At 41.6% G+C, this 21810-nt stretch overlaps 1 long non-coding RNA gene across 2 annotated transcripts in view; it reads left to right on the top strand.

Moving 5' to 3' along the window:
- The window catches only part of LOC128145289 (uncharacterized), a 59175-nt gene that overhangs the window by 24944 nt on the left and 12421 nt on the right, over positions 1 to 21810 (top strand). Inside the window, exons 2-3 of one of the 2 annotated variants that reach the window (XR_008236413.1) lie at positions 11030 to 11153; positions 11592 to 12277. This is a non-coding gene — a long non-coding RNA (uncharacterized LOC128145289). Of the gene's footprint in view, positions 1 to 10468; positions 11154 to 11591; positions 12278 to 21810 lie in introns of those variants that run through there. The other variant, XR_008236414.1, reaches the window with a different exon arrangement.

Consider the following 21810-nt stretch of genomic DNA (forward strand, 5'->3'; position numbering starts at 1 on the left):
GAGATGATAGGTGTCCCGTATGCCCTAAGCCTTTCTTCCAGCAGTCCAGGTCTGGTGGTCACCACTGGTCACCGACTGTCCCTCCAGCACAGAGTGTACAGGGGCATGAGGGAGTTCCTCGTCCATTCCCTGGTAGTGGAGCAGGTCACCTGTATGAGCCCGTGCTGCCATCTCCTGCATCCTCCCCTTTTCCTTCCCATGTTTTTGGATGCAGACCTGTAATGCTGGTAAGCCCAGGTTTCTGTTTCCTACTGATTCCTATTCAGGTTAGCTGAGACAAGAGGTTCTCAGCCCATCAGAAGAACATGTGCTTTGTGTCAGTTCTGCCACCTGTCATAACTTTTTTGTTTCCCCTTGTAAGAATGATGTGGAATACTGTTCTTGAAAGGTTTGGTACAGTTTATCCCCATGTTATTTTGTGGCTAAGTATCACATGTTCCTATATGTTACGAATTTTCCAGATGAGATGAAGAGTTTTTAAATGCGATGAAAGAGTCAAACATCTCTGAAGTTTGGGAAGCATCAAGGCTCCGTCTGCCCCCAATCTCGGGCTGCAGTGCCTCATTGCAATACAAGCACTCTTCTAAATATAGAGATAGCTAATTGCTTCCTGTATTTTCAAAAAAACTTTAACATTGGGGAATTCACTCGTGTTGCTTTACAGCCCTGTCCAGCTGGCAGCACCTTCACTTGAACCGCAACGACAGCAGGTAATTGTAACAGAACAGTCCCTGTCAAAACAAGGAAGATATAATATGCCGGTGGATAATGAAATGGAACAACTCCTGCAAGCAATAAAGAAAAAGCACTGCCGGAAAGATGGAAAGTCATATTCAGACCTTTAAAGACTATAAACCCAATACAGTAAAAGAGTGAGCTGTTGAGTGTATCACTGCTCAACATCTCAGGACAAAAGGAGAGCTGTGTTCACAAGCAGCCTCTGTAGACTTGCTTTGCGTCTGGGGAATGCTTGCTGAGCAATGGTGATGATCATTCCCAGCATCATTAGCACCTCCCGTATCAAATCTCATACTGGGAACTCCTCTATTCCAGTACGCTGGCAGTTTCTGAGACCGGTCCATGCCAAGCAATTTAGAAAATGGTATGAGAAGCAACTATGAAATATATTGTCTGTAGTCTTCCTAAATCCTAACAGTTAAAAGAGAGTTTTTGCTGTTTGCTTTAGCATTAGTGTTTTTCAATACTCATGTGTGATTTGTCCCTTCTACTCTCTTCTCACAGTTTATACAAATCTCTACCCTTTCTTGGAATTCTTCTGATTTGTTGGGCGTAGTAATGTGTGCTAGAGAGGAACTCCATCAGCTAATTATGCCTTGCGTGCAAAAGTCTGTCCTGGATGTGTTTGTTTTCTATTTTACTGATACTGTCCTAGCGCTGTTTTATGCAAAAGAGTAAATAAGGACCACCCATCTATCTACTGTACATTAATCATTATTTTATACATAATACTTTTATACTTCTGTAATACTGCCTAAACAGTACCCCGAAGTCAGTGCTATTGCAGCACTATACTGGAAGGATGCTCAAGCCAGTCTTAAATTAACTCTCACAGCTGCTGCCTGCAGCTCGGTGGTAGCAGCTCCGCGTACGGCTCAGGCTGCCAAACCCACCCGAGAAGCAGTTAGCACAAAGCCAGATCTGCACTGCTGCGCTTACAGTAGCAGTTGCAGCTCTATCACAGACGGCAGTGTGGGTATACCTTGATCTTTCCAGTCCTTCCCCCTGCAGCGGGTTTGTCACCTAATTCAGAGCTCATTTATTAGTAGCTATCTTTCTTTCCAGGAACACGTTTGCCATATGTTTATGTATACTTCTTTTTTCAAGGAACATGCAAAGACTAAGTTCTTAGGTGTTCTAGAAATACTGCAGATAAAATATAAGGATATATATACATGGGTAGAAAGCACTATCCTTTCACTTCATCACTCTCAGTATCTTTTCCCTCTGGTAAACCGCAGTGGTTTTTTCAAACTGTGCTATGCCAAGGACGTTCCAGTGGCAAAAGACACATCCTTAGGATAACAGCAGGAGCAGATGACTGCGACATTGGAAGAGGGAAGAGGTGAAGGCAGCCCAGTTCCTCACCCTCCGAGCTGTCCTGTCCCTGCTGCCCCTGGAGTTTCTATTTTTATTTCTGCCCCTGGGACTTAGAAGCAAAACCAAGGGTTGTGTCTCTGTCTTTGCAGTTGCACAATAACATTTCCAATAAGGTCCTTTCATGGACTGAATTCTTATCTAAGATTTGGTGTCAGGGGGATTATATATTATATTATTTGCTATGTAATGACAGTAATTTTTAATATTAATTGCTTTTTCTACTTCCTGGCATACAGGAGTCAGAAAGGACCAAAAGAAGCAAGAAAAGGGAGAAAAAACTCTTTTTCTTTGGGCAACAAGCTAACTTTTCTTTAAAAGTTCATGCTATATATATATTCTCATGTGTTTAGCTCAGGCAGCCTACATTTATTACAGAGACAGTGTCACCACTAAATCTTTACAGTTTTGCCTTTGAGAGAAGATAAGATTACCATACCATTCCTTAGGTGTTCTCTTTCCTTAACTGGAGGAATGCTTTCCATATATTAATTACCTGCAAAAGCATTAATATAGATTTTAAATGTTGACAACTATAATGTTTATAATGTTTGCATGTGATTAATTGCACTTTGGCAATGTGCATATAATGGGATATGAGTTATAGCAAATACTATTTCACTATTTGAAGCACGCTTCACAAAAATAATTGCTTTCCATATTTGTGTGTTGGTCTAAGTAAGTGAACAATCTCAAAGCATAGGGCAAAGTCAAACAAAGCACCTTCGACTGTGTCTGGAAGACACCATTGGAAAAAATAATTTGTATTGCTCCATTCTCCTTGGATGAGAGTAGATATGGAGTCTGTCTCTCCTTTGCTTTCTTCATTTTGTAGCCCTGCTCCCTTTCTTCACGCTGTCTCTTGTTGCTCCTTCTCTCCTGCTGGCATCAGTGTTATGCAGCTCTGTTGGGTGCAGTAAGAAAGGTGATGTATACATTTATGTAGATATATACAAGTTATAAATTGGACAAAGGGTACTTTTACATGCCATCACTTGGAAGTTTTAGTCTGCTCCTGGTAGCTGTTTTCAGATAAGACAAGACTACAGTTTAAAGGCATAATTTTTCTTCTTTTTTCTGCAGCACTTCATATAATTCAATAAAGCTACGAGTTTGTTTTATTTAGTGTCAGAAAGTGCTGTATTTTAAAATGAATCTAACTTAGACTTTGAGGAGTCTCCAATGGCAACTCCCTGGAGTGGAAGCATATGATGGAGAGTGTTTGCAGAGCATTCAGCCGGTAGCTGTGTGCCCTCAGCACTCACAGATTAAATGCCTACATGGCCTTTTGGTTGCTGTTGCATTATTGATGTGGAATGTGGTGAAAAAACCTGCCAGAAATGTGCAAAGCAAAGGTTGCTAGAAAAACACCGTTTTCTTGTCGTGCAACTTGTATATTTGCTTAAAGATGCTTTTGCAAGTATCTTTTAATGAGAAGAAAACACAACAATTACATGAACCAGTCATCTGTCAGGCTGGCAGCATGGACAGTCAAAAATTAATATAATTTAGATACGGGCTGTAAATGCCTGACAACAGTGATTTTAGATTGACAGCGTGCATTAATTTGCCTGCAGTCTTTTCTGTACAAGTTCCTTCTACATGATATCTGAGACTGACACCACACAACCTTTCTCATAGTTGCAACAGTCAATATGCTCCTGTTAAAATCAAGAATTCCTAAATAAAGGAGAAGAGGAAGCTATGGAGTGCACAGGAGCTTCTACCTGTCAAAAAGACTGCATACAAAGCATTTCATACACAGGAAAAGAATTTCACAAATCAGTCCCATCTTCCGCATTGTTTAAACAGCCAACTCATCACTGAGCTGTGGCAATGGGGAGAAGAAAGAGAGGGCAGCCACCGTGAGCAGACTGCAGCAGCACTTCCCTGCAGTGCTTTGTTTTTCTTGCCCACTTCATGCACCTCAAGTGAAGAAATAAAGTTTAGGCCCTTCCGGGGTCTGCAACCTGGTACATCTTTCTTACTAACGCAAAAGTGTTGGGCACTGTGGGCGCTCTCTCTTCAAGATGCAAGTCACAAACCATCAAGAGTTTTCCCTACCTTCTACATGGCACCAGGAACTGACTTTCTGGAATGGGTCTACGTTCAAGAACGCACTTTTCCAGTTGAACTGCTGAACGAATATGCTCCAGCTGATGCACCCTCCAGGTTTCACAGGCAAAACATGCCTAATTATTTCAGACAGGAAAAAAAAAAAAGAGAAAGAATTAAATCTCAAAGTTAAAAAGAAAACTAAGAGATATACGGGACTAAATATGTCTCAGGGGACTTTCAGATTGGACTTTAGGAGAAGGTTCTTCACTGAGAGGGTGGTCGGTCGCTGGAACAGACTCCCCAGGGAAGTGGTCATGGAACCAAGCCCGTCAGAGTTCAAGGAGCGTCTGGACAATGCTTTTAGTCATACGGTTTAGTTTTACATAGTTCTGCGAGGAGCAGGGTTTTGGACTCAATGATCCTTATGGGTCCCTTCCTACTTGAGATATTCTACAATTCTGATTGTAGGAAATGTTGAGTGATCTGGCACAGATTGGTCCCTGGTCTGAAAACAGAATTACCATTTCCTCTCTATCTACCTATGATGTAGGAATAGGAATCTTCTCTTTTCAAATTAGCCACTGAAGATGGAGAAATCCAGCTGTTTATTTAAATAATCAAAACAATAATACATGTGAGATATGGATTAATATATTGGCAGAGGTGTGTACAAGTCACACTTTTATTCACCTGTATGTGGTAATATTTATATTGTCATCCATTTGTACTTTATTACTTCCAATGCTGGAATAGCCACTTAAGTCCCCTGCCATTTATTTTGTCCTGTAATTGGATGACTATCTTGTTGTTGTTTATAAAAGTGCCAGTGCCTTCGCATGAACTTGCAAACATATTGGTTGCCTTTGTAGGGAAAAAATCCTTTCTATGAATGTTTACAAGGACCAAAGGCACTGTGAATATCAAAGTAAATTTCTGTTTTTCAATTCAGACTTACACTTGGAAGTACACTTTGGTATTGTTCACCTAAGTCAAGCTAATATTTTTATTAAAATATCTTTGCTAAAGATATGAAAAAGATACATTTGTGAATCACTGAGCTGCCAGGCAAGATATGAAGGTGAAGGAAATAAAGTACTGTTTGATGGAGGGAAATTAAAAAACAAACAATGGAAGTGGCCAGGTTGTAGCTTTTACTCGTGTCACAAACAAAGCTGGATTGACATGGTTGGCTGCTATTTTAAAAAAGGCAGAGGGCAAAACTGTTTTCAGTTCCACCAGCAACCCCAATCAGCCTGGGCTTGTCTGGAGCAAGTCACAGGAGGGAAATGGCCTTTGATTTCAAGGATTTCCCAAGTACTGAGCACCTCTGAGCAGTTAACAGAGACTGTACAGGGGAATTATGCGGTGGATGCTATATTCTATTCAGTGCTTTCTGAAATGAAATCCAAAACATTTCTTGCTCTGTATTACACTGATACTTTGCAAGTTGTCCCCATTAGTGACATGACGTCAAGAGAAGTCCACTGCTGACAGCCATTGCCAGGAAGCTGATCAGATGGTACAAGCAAACAAAAAATTTGGCTTTCTTACAATTTGAAGACAAAGAAGGGAGGCGAGGGAGCTGTGTGTTTGGTGAGATGTAAAACCCCAAGTTTGCTGAAGCCAGAAGCTGTATCAGCAATGAATTTAATTAGTTTAATCTCAAGTATTCTATTTTTGCCATTTGTGTGTCTGCTGTAACCTATCATTATTCCCTATGAAGAGGCTTGGTTGAGCTGTCTTCTCCTCCACTGCTGTCACAGGCCACTTCCAGAGAGGAGACGTGTGGGATTTCTCCTCAGGCTAATCCGAGGGGAGTGCGGGGTTGAACCCGGGTTCCACTGGGCAGCGCCAAGCAGATTTGGGTGCTGAGTGAGACTGAGATGTCACAGGAGTGGGGTCTGGAAATCTCTATGAATACCGGAGAAACTGGATGCTGAGCACTCCAGAACCAGGTGATGGTTTTGCCCTGTCTATAAGCAGGACGAACCTTGAAGACAGGGAAACTGAAGGACTCTCCCACTTGCTTATACAGCAAAATCATATCTTGGTCGGTTACATTAGATGCAAAGTTTATAAAGCACTTTGAGTATTTACTATAAGGTAAAAAGAAGTGGGAATTACAGGGCAAAGAATATGATCAGGAGTTACACGCACTCAGATGTAAGAAATGCTTTCCTGAAGAGCGCAGCTAAGCAATTAACAACACTCCCACACCCTGTTATAAAATGTGCGTGCATTTTGCAATTTGAAGCAGGGCTCATTGCAGCAGAAGATGTTGAGCTCAGAATTGGCAGTACTAACAATTAGCACCTTAAAATACTGTCAGTTCCTCTTGAAGGAAAGAGACGTTGATCCCCTGTGCTGCAGGTGTAAGGGATTTGTTACCTCCATGTCTCTTTCTCTAATCTGGGCACTGTTGTTGCTCCGACTCAGATAAGGAAATCACGGTATATATCTTTCTCACATTTGAAGTAAATAGTTTAAGTGCTCTGATGCTAGTTTTAACTATATTCCAGAAATAGTAGTCATTATTGCACACAATTTGTGTTGCAATAACCCACAGAGACCTTTGCCCAGACTGGTCATGCTTGGGCTTTGTGCAGTATGAACACGGGGTGATCGACAGCTCCTGCTCGAGAGAGGGTATGGTCCTGGAAGAAAGAAACCTGGAGGCCTGTGTCCTTGTGTCACTGGCTGGCCATCCTGGAGGTTCACACTTAATTTTCTGAGGCTCTGGCTTTACATGGATTGCTGGTATGTCAGTATCACAGTATTTTTGATTGCTTGTGGAAAAATACCCTCCTCTCCCTCCTCCTGGTGAGGTTCTGTCTCTGATCTCTGTTGGTTTCTTGTGTTTCTTGCTACAGAATGGCCATTGTCCCAGGCAATGTTGCAAATCCCTTTCACAGCACCTACTTCATGCCATTTTATAACCCATCCTCTAATCTCCCTTGTGTTTATTCCTTCGGATCAGAGAGGCAGATGCTCGCTCCCGAAGCGCAAGACTCGCAGGGACCACACCACAGGCGATCTCTGAGGGGCAGTGAACATCGTTCCGGGTTCCTGCCAGGGTTTCAATACCTTTCCGTAAAGACTTCTTTCAAACCCTACATTGACTTTGAAGATGCTTTTAAGGAGCACAAATTATTGAATAATATTTTAAATAAGGAAAACCTGATTATGTTCTATAAATATTAATCTCACAGTGTAATTGCTCTACTACTCTATTATATTACAATAAGCCTGCTGGTGTTGCAGCATTTTAAATAAGTGCTAGATGATTTAGTTTGTTCTCACACTCTTCATAGCAACAATCTTCAGTCTGAAACAAGATTGCAGTTTGCTGATTAAAGAAGTATCACCTAATCAAGTGAGATAGATAGATTGAGGATTCTTTTTTTTTGCACTTTTTTCTTTTTATTTACTCTTACTAAATGTTTCATTTTTGGAACATCTTATGCCTTTTCTACTCTTGCTGTTTAATTGGCATTAATAAAATGTTCCTAACCTCATTCACCCAGAAAGTATCGCATATCCAAGGCACATTATAAAATTTTGGTTTGGAAATGCTGGCTTTGAGAAACTACCCAGAGTGGCAGCAGTCCCTGAGGATGTAATCTGTTAATAAGAGTTCTGATGCAGTAATGTTTCATATTTGTTTTGCTGGCTGTGTATGTGACTAGTTGGGAGACATTAGGGAGGGGTTGCTGAGAGAAGTGGATTATATTTAAAGCTAATTCTGCATCAAAATGGCCTGGAACAGTATATTGCAACTTATCTTTGGTAAAAATACCATGGTATCATTTGGTTGACAGGGGGCATCTGGCTCTTCTCTCCATTGATGGAAGAGGAGCTATATGTAAGACATGAAGAGACAGCAAATTCAATAGGATGAATAAGGCCACAGCGGTTTTTGCTGGAGTAAAACAATTGAGTTGAAGCTGGTATTTGCTTTCTTCAGTCCAAATGGAGCAGTGGTGGAATCCATGCCAAGAGATGTGTTTCCCATCACATCTCATTCAGTTTAGCATCTTATTAGTTGCAGTCAAATATTTTCATAACTCACGCCTGTGCTCTTAATGATCTTTTCTTCACACACAGCTGAAGTGAGAAATGAACCTACACATACAATGAAAGTGAGTTTTTACTTTTAAGTAGATGCTCTTATAAACATTCATGCATGATTTTTTGCCCTGTGGCCTGTGCTATTTTTCAGTCCCCACAGCCAAGCCCTTCTTGAAAGCTGACCACATATTATTTGGAAAAAATAAGTGAAACTGGCCCTGTGGAAGTGACGCAGAATGAGTTAGCTTGTTGGCATGGTGGAGTACCTGAGGCTTTTAATCTGTCCTTTTGGTAGGGCTTCTCATTATCTTTCCCATTCCTCTCTCTTCATATTCACCATGCTATAAATGCCTTCTTTTATCATCATATCGCGATTGCTGTAAGTATTGCAGAGCACTTCCCACATAAGACATGATGTAGCTTTTACAGATCTTAGTGATGACTACACGTCCACATGCACGTGGACAACCTCACCGGAGAACCTTACCTCCAAGGTGGAGTTTGACCCAGATGTGAGGGCAAATGCAATCTAAATGAGTGGCAGGTAAATACCACAAAGCCATGTGCATAAGACTTAAAGTTGGTAGCACTGTGGTCACTTTTTAAATTTCTTAGTTTCAAATTTCTTGGTATAAAATGTCTTTATAGATCTTTGCAGAACACATGGCCTGATGGAGCCTTGTTTATGATAGCAGCTTAGTATGTTGCACACGTCAATGAAGAGGGATCAGCACAAACATTTGTGCAAGCAAAATGAGAGATGCACAAATACTCACAGGCCGTGAAAATGCTGTAGGTGGGCTTAGAAATATGCCACAAAGATCACAGTCAATGTATTTTCTTTCCTTCTTTAAGGGATTGCTCGTATCTGTGTACCAAAATATTTTTTTTTTCTTATGGAATAGTTTGACTATCCCTTTATTAATCATTAAAACACTAGATTCTTATTTGGGGTATAGTTACATTGAAAACATGGGTATGAATGGAGAGCAGAACAGCAATACACAGCCTAACTGTAAATTAACAAGATGTAGCGGTCTGGCAGCAGCAGTGCCAAACCCAGCCCAGTGTCATTGTCTCTGGTGATATGTGCCTTTTAATTTTAATGGACAATGTTTAATCAGCCAAATTATTTTAACTGTGAAAACTTTAAAATAAGAGAATTGAAAGTATCTTAACTGTTACTTACCACTGGCCTTCCAGCACATTGCTGTTAAAACTAGGTAATTTTAACTCTATGGTGGCAACCTGCTGGTGACATGGGAAGGCAGATTGCTTTCTTAGGGTCAGTTTTGCTTTAAAAAATCTTTATGGTCAATGTAACAAGTGGGTGCAACTGCAGTATCACACATATTTATATTACTAACCACCTAGTAAATGCATGTATTTGAAAGCAGTTCTTTTGATCTTTTGCTCAGGGAGATCTAAGTGTCAAGTAGTGGATAAATATCCACTTTCTTTAAAAAGCAGTTTGTTATTTTCTCTTGGAATGAAAGACTTTCCCAAATTCCAGCATGTTTCCTTGCTGCAGTTAAAAGCCAAGTGAACAAAACTGTATTTTTCAACTAATAAATCCTCTAAAAAGGAAATGTCATTAGTGTAATGAATACATTGAATGGTTGTTTGTTATAGACAATTAACTTCCATTAATTGGAGTGGTGTGCTCACAGAAGAAGGATTGTTTATTTGACAGAATGATTTTTTTGTGGGGAGAAGACATTTCAGATAACTTGCCAAAATAACTTCATCTCTGGCTGATGGCACTAGGTTACCGCGGGCAGTGCAAATGAAAGCTGTCTGGAGAGCTGCAGAAGGATTTCGCGACACTGAATGACCACGTAGTAAAACAGCAGGTGAAATTCAGTGCTGATGAGTAGAAAGCAGTGTAAATGGAGACTTTCTCCAAGCTTTACACGTGCAACAATGGGGTCTGACCTAGCTATTTCGGCTCGGGAAAGAGCTTGGGCTGTAACAGGCAGTTTTATGAAAACAGCAGTGTTCAGCAGCAGGCGAGAGGTAAAAAGAAAAAAGTCTGCCCGGAATTGCTGGCAGAGGCGCAAAGAACAAAACAGAGTTCACCATTACGCTGCAGTGTGAATCCTCAGCTCGGCTATCTGCTGAATGCCAACCATCGCCGTGCTCTCCCCGACTCAGAGAGCACCTCTGCTCCCTGGCTGCTTGGTGGGACGTGGAGGTGCCCAGCCTCCGGGCTGCTGCGGGGCACGTGGACCAGTGGCCAGGACTGACGCCGGTCGTGTGCGTGGGCTCTGCTCAGCTGACGGGACTGTGCACGGGTCCGGGTCCGGATGGACGCGCAGGCTGTGGTTTCACTGACCGATAACTTGCTTACCCATTGTACTTTGTGCTCACAGTCCCAATTACTTGCATTTAACCAGGCGTGCCCGTGAAATGCAAATTGGACGCGAATCAGCGTAGATATCCCTGCGTGAGCCCGAGGATCGAGCAGTGGGGTAATTCCCAGAACTGGGGACTGACCGCTGATCCCTACCACGAGAAGCACCGACCTCGAAGGGGCTGAGGGGGGTTCGAAGCCCACCTCCTGCCTACCCCAGCCCCCTTCTGTCAGCATGCAGGGTCACCGCCAGGTCCGGTTTGCCCATTGGGGAGGTATTTTGCAGAGTTTGGGATGTTAATATGTGGAGATAAGGGGGAAGCAGTGTGTTACAGTTCCATCAAGAGCAGTGCCAGGGAGATGTCTAATCTTACAATCCTCTTACGTCCTTGGGAAAAAAATGTTACCGTCTCTGTCTCCCTCTATTTAATTTAGTGGCCTTCGGGAACAATTGCTCAGTCATAGAAAGATGAGTTTCAGAGACTGGAGCCCTGATGCCACAAGCTTTCTTGCTTTTCCAAGCACTGGAGTCTGACATAGATGCGACGGAATGGAGAAGGTACTAATTAATATGTTTTTGCTATTGATTTTGCTTCTTCCCCTGCTGCTGGATCATTTTACTATCAGCTTTATGATTTTATTGGTAGATCTGCCTAGTTTCTTTCTTCCATGTTAATTTTTCCTCGTTTGGTGCTGCTGTTAGGGATCTCTGCTGTTTGTTATCATCACAAGTGTAAGGAAGGCATTATTATCTTTTTAAAACTTGTATTATCATTTACTGTTGCAGTTAATTCTTAGGCATTCTGTATCAGTGTTGCTGCCTATTGTGAAGCCAATAAAATGCTAATGAAAAATGGGCCAATTCTAAAGTGCTGCAATCAGTATGCAATACTTCTTACATGTTAACCTTTACTATATGGATTTAATATCACATCTGATTTACACCTAATAAAACAAGAGTCTGCCTCTAGAGTCATTCTCTCTTATTTTTTTTTAGTATGGAGCATTTTCCACTTCAGGTGTTACTGTACGTCACACTTTTTGCTCAAAGAGCCATCCTATGGCCTCACCCAGCTCCCCTTACCCAACCAATCTGACTTCAGCAAAAAACTTCCTGACTTCAGTTATATGCCAGCCACAGGCAAAGCTGGATCCCTTGTTCCAAACTCTGCTTGCAGTTCCAATGGTTTAAACCTGGGGAAAAATGGTCTACCTAAACAGAAGTGCTCCGGAGCTTCTGTAGTAACCAGCGTGAACCTCTGCAACACCATCTCTAGTCTTCTCTGTAACGTTTTAACCAAACTCTTATACATTTCTGGCTGTGATCATCAGATTTAGTTTGCAACTTTGACAGCTAGAAGTGGGCATCCTGCTCTCCTGATTTGTAAGCCTGTTCAACCCTACTAATTTCAGTGGGATCACGCAAGAGGTGATTGCAGGGCAGGTCTGGCCAGCTGGCCTTACTGCTAGCCTGCACGCCTCGATACTGCAGAAATGTTTCCCCGGAGCTTACTACGTAAGTAGCATATCCCATGGCTGCTTCCTTGTAGACAGTGGTGCAGCTAAATGATGGAATATGTTTACAACCAGTACATCCTATTTCAGACCCTGGGTCTTTTTTAATAGATATTCTGTGTTTTTCCTCTTCAGTGTTTTGATTTGTCTCTTTAGGTTATAATACTTCAAATGATGACTGCATTAAAAAGATATGTATTGATTTTCTTCTATTTGATTAATAAACATTTAACTCCAAGCCACCTGTGCTCTGGTAGCAGTGGAAGGGTATTTCAAAATGGTGACAACAGGTGCACCACAAGATATATTCCTCCCTGATATGCCAGGGCTCTCTTGCCCGAGTGGAAGGTACTCCTGGGCCCTAGCAAAGCACATACCACAAGTCCAGGATACCTGTATTTTTTCAGAACAGTGTTTCCCACCCACAAATCCCTGCCTATAAATGTGGTACCCACAGAGAAGTAGGTCCCTGTCTCCTCCAGATGTTGATCTCAAACACTGTGCATGTACCATGTGTAGGCAGAAAATCCAGAAGCAAGTGAAAAGGTTGGTTTGCAGCCTGCTGTTACCACACTTTTGTGTCAAGCCACAGTACCTGGGGGCACAGCGCGTGGGGGACTGCAGCAAGATGAGGGCCTTGCTGGGGTACTCCTGCAGAACTGGAGCAGGCAAAAGGCATCCCATTTGGCATGCATGTACTCTGAGGGGTCAGTCCCCACCAGCTCCAGCCTCTCATCTGTACTCAAACTTCCCTGTCTAGAGAATTAACTCGCTCCATAGAACAGGCTAGATGCAAAGTATAACACGCACACACTGTGGGCAACTGGGATTTCAGGACCGTGGTTGAAAGTGGGGACTGCTCCGCCTGGACAGCACAGATGTCTCAATGACTCATGTCTGGGCACCTCATGCGTCCTTCCAGGATGCTTCTGTCCGAGATCAGGCAGTACCCAGTGAAGCAGCTGGAACAGGAGTTGTCTCACACGGGCCACAGCTGTGGACTTCCCTGCTGGTCTGCTTGAGACAGGAACCTCCAGGGATTTTACCTACTGTTTTGAGGGGAATGAAAGGCTGCTTCAGGAGCATCACACTTTTTGTGGGCTTTGACTTTTACATTATTTTCCATTCATTCACCTTCTTCCCTTCTTTTCAGAATGGTACTATCATCTATGATTTTCTCCTCTGTAGGCCTTACACCCCACTACAGAGGCAAACAACAAGAACTAGCTTAATTCCTAGCATACTCATCTATTCTCTTTTCTTCCAGCTTCCTCTGAGCTCTGTATCACACCTGACCACTCACCCTGTTAGGAGTCAAAAAAATTGTGAAGACTTAGAAAGTACTAAGACCCAATTATTTAAGTTGTGCTACTGAATAATAGACTGAAAAGCAAGATGCCTGGAGTGCATCAAAGGCCTAGTGAAGGTCTGTAGAGATGCCTGTGTTATTTTAGGAAAAAATATGTGCAGCCTAAGTAATATATAACTGCTGCATTTAAAGATCTATGGCATGAAGAGAACACAGGGTGCTTCTAGTGACAGGAGCTTAAGAGCATCCTTGGCAGAGGAATAAAGTGACTAACTACAAAGCATATGATATTTCCATGATGGAAGATGATAATCACTTGGAGAGGCACTATAAAACGGATAAGGGACAGGGTAAATGTAGATGGAGAGGAGCCGTAGGATTGAGGTGCTGGACAGCGAGGTACCTCCGTGGGCTGTGCAAGAGCCCGTACCCCGTGCTGTGCTTGGGGTCTGCCCTCGGCAGGGGAACCTGGGGGAAGGTCTTGTGTCGAGCTGGGCAGCTGGACAAGGAGAAACACGCATTGTCCCTGCAAGAGAGGGGTTGGAAACAGGCTTGGAGCTACCCATTCCTTGAGCAGCTGCCCCAGGGATGCCAGCAATCTCAGCGGAGCCCTGGGCGGTGGGGGGGCAGAGGGGGCCGTGGGGGAGGCAGCTTTGGGAAGATGGCCACCACTTTGGATGTGGCTCTGCTGGGTGGCTGCAGGTCGTGGCGGCAGCTCTCCAGGACATGTGGTACCAGCACCTCCTTGAAAAAGCAGTACGTGGAAGGGCTTCTGCAGGTCTGAATCGGTCCTTGCTTGACAACTGGGAGTGGCTTATGGCATTCTCCGAGACCAATAAATCCTCTCCCAGACCTGTCAAGTGCGTGGGATATTGCCGTGACCTTGGGGTCTCTGATGTCAAGCGTGGGCTCACAGTGTGAGAGCAGAAGTAGGTGGCCGCTTGCGCCTCTTGTTCCCCCAAAACTTCTCAGACAGGCAGTGAGGACCAAGCCACGCTCTGAGACCAGAGAGGTTAGCGTTACATGAGGCAGAGTCATATTATTTAAGTGGGCATTAGTGGAGCCTGAGATACTGATTGTACGATCTCAGTAATGAATTAATTCTTTATGGCCAGAGGTGAACACGAGAAAAGCACACAGGAGGCCAGGCAAGCCCCGCACAGCCTTTGTGGCGAGAGGCAGGAGCCGTTTCAAAGTGATAAACAGCTGAAAGGTGTCCTGGTGTTAATGCAGCCGCTGAGAGAATTTCTCCTATGGTAATCTATGAGTTTCATAGCCCAACACTCCATTACTTATTTATAGATTTATAGCTCTTCCCCCTCCCTCCCCCCAAGCATCTGGCTGCTGTATATGAAACACACAGTTGCGATTACAAAATGTCTTCTGAAAAACTACCACCCCTGTCATCTGCTGCTGCGCGGCGGGGTAGCAGGCAATTGCAGACTTTGCACGATACTTGTTGGCTTGGCACCCGTGGGCTCAGGAGCACCCGCTAAGCACCCAGGGCCGGACCAGTGCCATCCAGGGCCCACCCCACACTCTGGCTCAGCTTGTACCAGAGCTGGGACCAGTTGCTGTGCCAGGGCACAAGATGGGACCTGTGGGCAGGGACCTTTTCCTCTGGCAGCGGTAACAGAAGCCTCTGTTGCACCTCAGAGAGACACAGGTGGCTTTGGTCCTCCCTACTGTTCATGTCAGAAGTAGAAATAGATCAGTTAATATATTTTGGGTCTGCTGCGTCATTTTCTCCTGTGTGCAGTTTTTTTTGTTAGGCACTGGGGCGATAATCCTACACGTGGCAATTTACTCCTCTCAGGGACCGCGTTTTGGGCTGTCTCTGGGCTGGGGCGGTATTGCTGCATGTGTTGTGTAGGGGTGTCTTTTAAACGATTTTGCACATGTATTTTTAATTTTTGAGTTACATCTGAGCTGTATGTTTCACTGACTGCAGAAGCTGGGATCTTCTTTGGAGTGGTGCGAGGGGAAAGGCAGCTCCGGGACCGTGGCCCACGCGTGGAGGATATCGGGCTACTGGCATCTCCTGATGTAGTCCTGGGACTTCACAGAAACAGGGAAGCAAAGCATTGCTGCTGCTGTGAGAGATTCAATGAGAAAAACGAACTTTTGAAGATAAATGTGTTACATATGCAGTACGAGTTTAGGAGGGTAACTGGTACCTCTAATAACAGCCAGAAGCATACAGATAGCTATGAGAGAGTACAGCGCATGCTTATGTGTACCACAGTAGGTCAGGCACATTATGTTTTCTGCCAGACAAGATTTCTCTATACGTTTCAAAGATAGCCCCAAGAAAAGTGTTTTTCAGTAGTCAAGATGCGAAGCTAAAAATGCAAAGAATAAAAACTGCACAGTCACTGGCAGAAGTCAACATTTGCTACCTGTTATCACATTGTATTTCTGACGTGTCTCTATTATTTCCACACCGTGTGCTGTGCTGAAGTGCAGAGATCTTGGTTATGGCAGTTACTTTCGTTGCAGCGTTGATGGGGGGTTCAGGGGCCTGATATCCAGCTGACACCTGGTTCCTCAGAGCAAGTGCAGAGGCTTTAGGAGCAGCTGCCTCGTATTATTATATTTTACCTCGCAAGTGCTTCAGTTGAGATGTATTATCCTGCAAAGCTCTTTGTCATTTTAGCACTTCTGCCTCATCTGCTTTTGTGTTCTCATTGAATATATTTGTGGTGGCTAGGTGTTACTGCTGGCGTCTTTGTGTTTTTCTGAAGCTGAAGGATACCACTTAGGTCTGTAGATATATACTTCTTTTCTTTTTCTCCAATATATTTTTAGTGATTAGTTTTAAAAGATATCAGACTTGTCTTTAAAGATTATTGCAGAACTGTTCTGATGCTGTTGACAAAATTGCTATGTCATATTCTTCTATGGTTGAGTCAGTACTTAATAATATTTTACAAAGATTCTGTTCTGTTTAAGTGGATTTGATTTTTCTGTTGCCCATTAACTTCCCAAGTATTTTTATATAATTGTTTCATTTACAGAATAATTAAAAGATTATTAAAAAAAATAAAAATAATCCTGTTTCTAGTCTAGGCAGGTTTGCAAGTGTTAGTAGGAAGTTCAATGGCAAGAGCTGAGTCAAATCTAAAATCCTTGATTAGCAGCTTTAATCCTACTCTAAAAGGAACTACACAGATAGATAGCTCTCTGCACCTGTCAAAACCTCTATCATAGTCATCATTTTATTTATTTTACCACATTATTCAAGTCCTTTAAATTCAAGTCTTCTGCACAGAAGAGCTGTGTCTCATCACGCCATGGGGTGAGTAGGTGAGATAAGCCCATTTTCCTCTAAGGAGGTGTTTCAGTAGGAGAAATAATCAGTGGAGGAAGAGAATAATTTCCTAAGTTTTGATGCTTTTGTTACACGACTGTCGTCTTTAAAATTCAAGAGTTCCATCTAGAGGAATCCTATTTCATGAGCTTGGTTTTGCTGGCCTTTTAATGTGTGTCATGTTTGCTGGCTGAAAATAGATTTATTCATTCTTTTTTCTCATTTTTCTTTGTTGGATACCTATGAATTCCATTGTTTCTTCCTGGCAGTTTTTGAAACAACACTTTAACATCAGTATTCCCTGCTTACACTTAAGATACCGTTTCCATGTTTCTGTTTATCGAGCGTGCTGAAGAGAGAAATTCTGTTCATGTCTGACTGTCACTTATGAATTTGTAGCCCAGAAAGTTACAAGGCTAAGATTTTCCCACCAACAGAAATAAAATATATCCTTAAGCAAAAAAATATTTAGAGTAGCTGAACAGACTCTGGCAACAGTGAAACCATGTAATAATATAGAAAATATTGAATGCAGACATACCCACCGAGAACTAATATTTCTGCAAATAGACATAAATCTTTGTTCAGTTTGTTTTAGGAGTCCCTGTTCCCAAGTCTTTTTTTCTTAACCTGTAGAGAAATCTGGAAAAAAAAATCCAGCTGAAATGCCAGCACAAGCAATTCGCCATTATCTTTTGGGGTTAGGAGTCAAATTCCTGTTGATTTTTTATCTAATGAACCTTTTAGGCCCTTCTGCAGCTCAGATACTCCAGTTTATCTTTTCCAGTATTCTTTGTTTGTCAGGCAGAGATAAAATACCTTGGTAATGTTTAATAATGAAGTCTCATATCTAAAACTATACTAGGATGATCTTTGTATTCAGATGTGTGGAATTTGCCTAAGAAAGACAGAAGCCAGCTTCCTAGGTGTCAGAAAGAAAAGTTTTAGCTCTCAAAACCACATTGGCAAAAGGGTGGCATGGTGCAACCGATGGAAATGAGCTGAAGAAATCCCACCATTTATGCTGCAAACCCTGAATTTTGCTATTGTAGCTTAACTTGATTAAAACAAAGCAAAATAAAACAAGACAAAACCACTTTAAGCTTTCCTGTGATTCTACTTTCCCAAGCAAAATTAACCATACCTTCAAAATTCATACCCATGCTAAGAGTGTAACAGCATTCCTATGCTGTATGAACTTTACTGGTGCGACTGTATTAGCAAAGGCTTCACGCTTAAGTTCTGATCACTTTTTAAAGAAAACCCTTTGATGTGTCCTTAAAAAATAACTATAGCAGAGGTGTAGTGTATGTGGGTGCTATACTAAAAAACTGAGGGCAGGGCAGCAAGGTTGAGACCGTAAAAGCAAGTTACCCAGGCTATGTCTGTATGGCTCAGTAAAAGAAAACTAAGGGGGCACTACAGCTGAGTTATGTGGAATAGCCTGAATTTATAATGCTTAGAGCTAGTCCCTTAGTAGCAGATCTGTGTTGGAATTATCTGATTGAAACAGTCCAAAACAGAGCTTGCAAGGCAATGACCTAAGAGTTAACTAGTACGAATGATCAGAAGGCCAGTGATTACACTGGATCCTTGGTTATCTTTTACTTAGAAGTAAAGATTTCCCTTTAATGCCATGGCTCATGTAAAAAAACATAGGTACCTTTGAACACATAAGCAACACGAATTCACCTGAGCACAGCAGGTAAATTGCTTTTCTCCACTTACTTACATATTTTTTTCTTTCAAGCTCAAGGTAACATGAATTAATTTTTACCTAATTACCTAACTTTACCCAATTAATTAGAAGTCAGATCATATTTCTAATTTTCAACCTAAGGCTTATTTCAATTTTGATTATGTTGTACAAAAAATAGAACTTCTTTACAGCGTTGTCTTTAGCTTCTTTCTCTGCCAAAATCTTCTGAAATTTTTAGATGTCATTAGGAAGACAAATTAAGGTCAATTTCATAACCTCAGGCTTAAATTTGTTTGTATTTTTAATGAAGCCACATTGTGGTGTGCAATCACAAGGTACATTATCTAATCTGACACCTGCAACCTTGTCTCTGTCAATGCTGACTTTGGAGTTTATTGTAGTTTTCCTCAACTTTCTCCCTCTTCATTTTGTGACTAGCTGTGCAATTAGGTAATTTTAGGAATTCAGCAGAGGCAAAATGTAAGTTTTCATGATTTTTACTACCTGTTATACTGTGCTTATGAGATGATAACCACATGGATATTTGTGAACAATTGGATGTAATGAACTGTGGTGAGGAGTTTGCTTAGAAGATATTTCATAGTCTGCTTAAAAATGTGGACAGCTTTACAACGATGCCCAAGGACTGCTGAAGTCTTTTGCTCCTCAGAGTGTTCAGAACTGGCTAATTACACAACAAAGCCAGGACCAAACGCCTAGGTTTAGCCATGGAAGTGGCTAAGAGTGGACAAAGTCTTCCTCGGTCTTTTTTGATTTACAGTTCCTTTCAACTTGCCAGTGTAAGGTGGAATCCTTCTACAGTGAATTTCATCCCACAGACTACGGAATTGTTTTTCTTGGTTACCTTTCAAAACCCTGTCAAGAACTAATTCATAGCTGCCTCTGGGTCTGCAGGTCTCACGCTGAAAAACACATCTCTGTGACCGGAGAGGAGAGCTGGTGACTTCAATGAGTTTTGGATGGCAGATGATATACCTTGGGTGGTGAGGTTTCTGAAGTAGACATCTCAGTTAGGTATCTCAAGGTAGGTGGAATGAGTACAGGATAAAATACAGAGGTAGAAACTTGAAGGAAGTGTTCATAATCTTTTGAGCCAATACTGGTGGAAATACTATCTCCTTAATATTCCACTTGAAACAGGAGAAACAAACTCTGAAAAAGTCATCGTAAAGAAAATCTCAGCATTGGCAGTCATTAATTTCAAGAGTAGGACCTTCCAGTCTTTGCCAGGACCACAATCTGATGCTGTGGCCTTGTAGTTAAATGCTACTCTCTACAATATCTGCACTAAAACTCAGGGACTATGTTCTTGTTTGCTCTTCACTGTGCTATTGAGGTGGTGAAATTATGGTTCCAGTGCCAGCAGAACACCAGATTAATGGGTATGTCCAAATGTATTCAGAAATAAGTTGCTCAGCGAAGGTCGTCTATTTATTGCACATATATTTGGTTTACTCACTAAGCATAATTTAATCTCACAAGTAATAATATTTGCACAGTGTAATTTCAGAAAAGACTGTGATCCATAAAGAACTTCCCAAACAAGGTAACTGTAAAGCAGATTTAATTGCAGGAATTTATTGTTCTTCAAAACAATGGGGCTGTTTAATAAAGGTGAAATGAGTACTAAAAATCCAGGAAGCAGGCAGTGCAAAGTCTACAACATCCTTAGTTTTACCCCCGTGTCCGTACATGCTCACCATCCATCAGCTGAAGTTCCTAACTAGCTGTCACATGAAATGTCACTCCAGAGTATGTGCATTTGCTTTTTGCATGATGGTACTTGCACTGAAACTTACTGTCCATTAAATCTTAAGTTGTGGTATAAACTGAAAATAACTCCAACCCAGAGAAGCATTTAAATATACTTTAACAATTAAGTTAAGCATAATTTAAGTGCTGTCTTAGTTGGGACCCAGGAACTGATCTTTGAATCTCCCATGTCCATGAGTTGTTATATAGAAGCTCAATTTTTTTTAAGGCAGTAAACAGCTGATTGGTGCAAAGTGCAGACTGCCCTCGTCTGAACTGCAAAGAAACCTCAGGAAGATGGACTGATGCTTCCATAAATAGAGAGCAGAAAATGGATTTTTTTCCAGTGGAAATTTAATCAAGGTGGAAACATTGCATGGGAATGTGCAGTTTTCAACGTAATTTTCTTTAGAAAATAAAATCAACAATTCAAGTATTTTTACTGCTGAGTCTTGGACTCTCAATGCTTAAAGGGAAAGTTTTTTACATGAACACACATATGGGATCAGGCTACAGCTGGCATTTGAAGGAGAATGAATGAATTAGTAGAGGCTACCAAATATAATTTATAACAAATTCCCTTCCTGAGAAAGCAGCAGAATTTAAACGACTGCTTGAGTATATTCATTGCCAACATCTGCCAAGAATATTCATAAAAGGAGATAGGCTAGAGGTGGATTTCAGGATGATCTTTAGAGGCTGAGGTCTTCACTTTGCATTAGACAGGTACAAGGGCAGAGATAGGGGACTTTTATGTAAATTTGATTAATATAAGTCCCCAGACATATATAATGTATCTCCAGCCATCAAAGTATGATAGAACTAGAAATAGGACAGGTGATGTATTCGTACCCTTTCCCTAAACTTCTCATGGGGTTATACTGAGTGCAGAGATCACTTGAGTAACAAATCCTCCCCAGGGCTCTTGGCAAAAAATATTCCATGTCTTCATTGTCAGCTTGGCCAGTGAGAAAACTTCTGTTCAATTTTGTCTATTTTGGACAATGAATGGGCAAAACTTTCAGTATGAAAGGTTACAAATTGCTGATTTTGTGTTCTGAAAAAGCAGTTCCTCTTAAAACCTGCAACTTCCGAATATTTTCCTCTGATTGGGAACTAACCAAGGAGCAGTGTAGAGAAAAATGTGCTGAAGCATTCTAATGAAATGAACTTTAAAGCAAAAATTGTTCTGGAACCTTAAATAATGGGTCACTACCGTTACTGTATTATTATTTACTTACAGATCAGATGACTCTTTATTTTTGCCTTAGCATAGTATGGCTCTCCTTGGCTACAAAAGCAAAATATTGATGAGTCAGGTAGCTAAAACAAGATGCAGAATGCAAGATGCTTCAAATAATGCCAAACATTTTATGTAAGATCTATCTAATTAGAAATTAGTTCCCTACTTAGTAGCAGACAACAGATGTCTCCAGAAGTAAAGTACCTTTTCTTTCATCAGTTTTATCTACATAGGCTGGATCTGGATCCTGACCATGTAGATTTATTTTCTGTAGTAGTAGGTATAGCTACACATGTTGTATAATTATATATCATATATACTTGGGTGAATTTCCCTCCTTTTAATTGAACTAATTTTGAACTAGTTC

This window comes from Harpia harpyja, chromosome 8, assembly GCF_026419915.1.
Source record: "Harpia harpyja isolate bHarHar1 chromosome 8, bHarHar1 primary haplotype, whole genome shotgun sequence".
Classification (NCBI taxonomy): domain Eukaryota; kingdom Metazoa; phylum Chordata; class Aves; order Accipitriformes; family Accipitridae; genus Harpia; species Harpia harpyja.